We start from the raw sequence: 5,469 nt of genomic DNA, 5'->3' as shown, positions 1-5,469 counted from the left end.
CAATGGTATCACCGCGCAGAATGGCAGCAGCTGTGAGCTCTTGGCCGGTGTGTGGCTGAGGCATCTTGGCCTTCTGGGGCTTGGAGACGCGTGATAAGTCTTCAGACTGCACACTGTCTTCAGGAGGTGCAGTTGCCAATGGCTTCGCCCTTGAGATTTTGGGTGAAGGGGCCGGCTTTGAAGCTTTTGGCTTCTTCAACTGCTTTGGCTTCGGCACTGCAGGCGCATCTTCTAATTTAGAGTCAGCTGGAGGGTCATTCACGACAGTCCCTTGAACTAAGATGCGGGTGATGAGGCCCTCAAGGTTGGCATACGGACCGATGACATTTGGTTCTGCCTCGCATGTGCCATCTGCCCTTGGTGCGAAGGGACCAGGGTTGAAGTCTAACCCCAACTTCTTCTTGTTCTGCTTCGCTGAGTTCTGGGCAAACTGGAAGTTGCGCTTGAACAGATTGTCGTCACGACACCAGAGTAGTGACGACGGATGTGCATCAGCAGGCTGTGGTCCACGGACCATGCATGGATAGAAGCCTTGAGCAATGGCTTCATCTCTGGACCTCGGTATGAGATTTTTGTATAGGATGTCTCCCCATGGTCTCTTGATGGCGTTTTTCTCAGCATACTCCTGGGTGACGAAGCGGTATTGGAACCATTGTTCTTCCCAATAGCGTCGAATCCATTGGATTCGGGTCTTGCGCTGACCATAATTCTCTTCAGGATCTGTTTTATACATTTCTGCCAGTTTATCAGGCAGATCTTTGGATGTTCCGCCACGACGCTGTCTGCCCCCCTTCCTTGCTGCTGTCTCTGAAGCCATAAATTTTAACTTGAAAGGCTTCAAGACGTTCAAAGGCTTCAAAGGCTTTCTCTTGCTGGACCAACAGGAACTGGCTTCAGGAGAGTTTATGTGATGCTGTAAGAATTCTGCAAATGAATGCAGACTATGAGAACCAAAGGATTCTCCCACGGACATGTACCTGTGACAGCATTAAGGTGTGAGGGAAGGGGAAGAGGTCATATGCATTCTCAGAAGATTTTGAAGATAAATCAGTTTAGAAGACATTGACCTCATCGTGCGAAGACATTCACTCATAGATAAGAAGTTGGTTCCAGATTTGTACGAACCCACAGATCAGTACAAGTGAGGAATCTAACTACTTCATGAAGCACAAGTGAATATACTAGGCATGTTATGAGATGCAGATTGAGAGAGATCTAACTTGTGTGAATAGAAACTTCTTATGGTAGAAAGTGACAGAACCATAGGATCAAAAGGGGATGTAAAAAGAAGTTTTATTTACCACACTTGGAACTGCTAGACAGAGTGCGAGATGAGGCCGAGCAGTTCAATCTCCCGTGCCCTAACTTGGCGACGGAAGACACCTATGGCGACGGCGGAGAGGACGATGTCCGCGATCGGCGTGAAGACGACGTCGGAGAGGTTGCGGCAGCGAAGCACTTCGTCGCCGGTGTCGTCGAGGGCTAGCGGTGGCGCTAGGGTTCGTGCGAGGGAGGAAGAAGGAGATAATGACCGCGGTGAGTGTGTATTTATAGTTACAGGGGCGGCACTGCGCTATTACACAGGTTCCCCTGGCGATTCGCATCTGAACAACACGTGGCCATCATGCGGAATCTCGGGGGCAGTTCCACATCCCACGCACGCCTGGATTGTCGGGTGGTTGTTCCTACTTCTCCGGATTTCTTGTGGATGAATGAGCATTGAAAACGGTTTTAAAGGTTGTCTCTGTGTCTTCTGCTAACAAGGACGCAGAGAAGACATTCGGCAGTTTCAATAGAATGCATATGACTTGGAGAGATAGAATTTGAGATAGAAAGCATAGAGAGATTAGGGTCCGATCACATTCACTTAGTTCAAAAGATTCAAACAAGAAGACATAGCTATAAGTGAATGCTGTAGAGGACAGAACACTAGTATATATCTATATATCTATATAATCAACGTAGTGAAGATAATCATGAAGACATGTTGAGATTGAAGCCAAACCAAATGTGAAGACATTGCAAGGTAACGCCATGAGTGAAACACTTCAAAATAGAACGTTTGGTGGTGGCGTTACCCACCGTATAGGAAGTATTAGACCCAGACACGGTGCACAATTATCGTGGCGCTCCGAAGTAAAATTCCACATTAATGTATTCACACTTAGAATGTATGTCTTCGTTGATTGAAGATATACGTTACTTCGTGTGTTGCACATCTAAGTCATCAATATGCATAAGTGTTAGGATGTGTGCCTGATCACAGGACATTTGAGGATTCCAGGATATTTAGCTCACACCGTAACTTGCAAAATCTCTTCTCATCCAAGGGCTTGGTGAAGATATCTGCCAATTGCTCTTCAGTGTTGACGTGTATGATATCAATATCTTCCTTCACAACATGATCTCTGAGAAAGTGATGACGAATTTCTATGTGCTTTGTCTTTGAGTGCTGAACTGGGTTGTTGGCAATCTTGATGGCGCTTTCGTTGTCGCAGTAAAGTGGCACTTGCTTCAGATGAATGCCATAGTCCTTGAGAGTTTGCTTCATCCACAGAAGCTGAGCGCAGCAAGATCCAGCAGCAATGTATTCAGATTCAGCAGTGGAGGGCGATACACAGTTCTGCTTCTTTGAAGACCAACATACAAGTGATCGTCCCAGAAAGTGACATGTGCCTGATGTAGACATCCGATCAACCTTGTCACCAGCATAATCAGCATCCGAGAATCCAACCAGATCAAACTCTGAGCCCTTTGGATACCATAACCCTAGAGTTGGGGTGTGAGCCAAATATCGAAGAATTTGCTTCACAGCTAAGTGATGCGACTCCATTGGTGCCGCTTGAAATCAAGCACACATGCAAACACTAAGCATAATATCTGGCCTACATGCACATAAATAAAGCAAAGAACCAATCATGGAGCGATATACCTTTTGATCGAACTCTTTACCATTGTCGTCAGGACCCAGATGATGTTTGGCTGGCATTGGTGTTGTGAAGCCTTTGCAGTCTTGCATACCAAACTTCTTCAGGCAATCTTTGAGATACTTCTCTTGAGATATGAAGATGTCGTTGCGTTGTTGTCGTATTTGAAGACCGAGGAAGAACTTCAGCTCCCCCATCATAGACATCTGATATTGCTCTTGCATCATATATCCAAACTCCTCACTGTACTTCTGATTGGTGCAGCCGAAGATAATGTCATCCACATATATTTGGCACACAAACAGTTCACCATCATATGTCTTCGTGAAGAGAGTGGGGTCTAGGGAACCAGGTATGAAGCCTTTGCTCTTCAGGAAATATTTGAGTGTGTCATACCAGGCCCAAGGGGCTTGTTTGAGGCCATACAGTGCCTTGTTGAGCTTGTATACCATGTCAGGATGTTTTTGATCTTCAAACCTAGGCGGTTGTGCAATATACACTTCTTCTTCAATCTTGCCATTGAGAAAGGCACTCTTCACATCCATTTGATATAAAAGTATGTTATGATGATTTGCATAGGCCAGCAGTATACGTATGACTTCAAGTCTAGCCACAGGAGCAAATGTTTCATCGAAGTCGATGCCTTCCACTTGAGTATATCCTTGAGCAACGAGGCGAGCTTTGTTTCTGACAAGTTGACCATGCTCATCTTGCTTGTTGCGGTATATCCATTTGGTTCCTATTATATTGTGCTTCCGTGGATCAGGACGCTTAACCAGTTCCCATACATTGTTCAGCTCAAACTGTTGAAGCTCTTCTTGTATAGCTTGAATCCATTCAGGTTCCATGAAGGCTTCTTCAACTTTCTTGGGTTCTGAAATTGAGACGAATGCGAAGTGCCCACAGAAATTTGCCAGTTGAGTTGCCCTTGAACGAGTGAGTGGACCAGGTGCATTGATGCTATCAATTATTCTGTCAATCTGCACTTCATTGGCAACACGAGGATGTATAGGGCGAAGACTTTGCTCTTGCTAATCTGTGTTGTTGTCGGGAGGAATGTCTTCAGGCTGAGCATTGTCTTCATGTGGATCAGGTGCTGAGATGATAAGTTCTTCTTCAGGATGAGCTTCAGAAGGTATAATCTCTCCAGTTCCCATTAGCTTGATTGATTCACTAGCTGGAACTTCATCTAGCACATTTGGCAGTTGCTCTCTTTGTGAGCCGTTGGTCTCATCGAACCGTACATCCACTATTTCAACCACTTTGTAATGAAAGAGGTTGAAGACTCTGTAGGAGTGCGAATCCTTTCCATATCCTTGCATAAAACCCTCATGTGCTTTTGGTGCAAACTTTGAGGTGTGGTGTGGGTCCTTGATCCAGCATCTTGCGCCAAATACTCTGAAGTAACTGACATTTGGCTTCTTGCCAGTTAGGAGTTCATAAGATGTCTTGTTCAGAAGCTTGTGAAGATAAACACGGTTGATTGTATGGCATGCAGTGTCAATGGCTTCAGGCCAGAATTTTCTTGGAGTCTTGTATTCATCTAGCATCGTTCTGGCCATCTCAATGAGTGTTCTGTTCTTGCATTCGACGATGCCATTCTGCTGCTGCGTGTACGGAGCTGAGAATTCATGTGTGATGCCCAAAGTATCAAGATATGTATCAAGGCCAGTGTTCTTGAATTCAGTGCCACTGTCACTTCTGATGTGCTTTATCTTGGCGCCATAGTTGTTCATTGCTCGATTGGCGAAGCGTCTGAAGACATCCTGCACTTCAATCTTGTAAAGGATTATGTGCACCCAAGTATATCTGGAATAATCATCAACAATGACAAAGCCATAGAGGCAAGCAGTAGTGGAAAAAGTTGAGTAGTGAGTGGGACCAAAAAGATCCATGTGAAGCAGTTCGAAGGGTCGAGTAGTGGTCATGATTGTCTTCGAGGGATGTTTTGCCCTCGTCATCTTCCCTGCTTCACAGGCACCGCATAAGTGATCTTTCTTGAACTTGATGCCCTCGATGCCTATGACATGATTCTTCTTTGCAAGGGTGTGGAGGTTCCTCATGCCAGCATGCCCAAGCCTCCGATGCCAAAGCCAGCATTCTGAAGCTTTTGCCAGAAGACATACTGCAAGCTGTGGCCCTGCTGAGAAATCTACCACGTACAGATCATCTTTCCGATACCCTTCAAACACTAGAGACTTGTCAGATTCCATTAGTACCAGGCAACGATATTTTCCAAATATTACAATCATGTTCAAATCGCAAAGCATTGAGACAGACATTAAGTTGAAGCCAAGAGATTCAACAAGCATGACTTTATCCATGTGTTGATCCTTTGAGATTGCAACTCTACCTAGACCCAATATCTTACTTTTACCAGTGTCAGCAAATATGACGTGGCTCTTGTCGGATGGATGTAAGGTTGAGTCCATAAGAAGGCTTCTTTTGCCAGTCATGTGATTTGTACACCCACTGTCAATAATCCATTCTGAAGACGCTGGTGTCGTACCCTACAGTGTAGTTAGGGGGATAGGCTTTACGA

Source organism: Triticum aestivum, chromosome 5A, assembly GCF_018294505.1.
Source record: "Triticum aestivum cultivar Chinese Spring chromosome 5A, IWGSC CS RefSeq v2.1, whole genome shotgun sequence".
NCBI lineage: Eukaryota > Viridiplantae > Streptophyta > Magnoliopsida > Poales > Poaceae > Triticum > Triticum aestivum.
Note: the sequence above shows the minus strand (reverse complement) of the source record.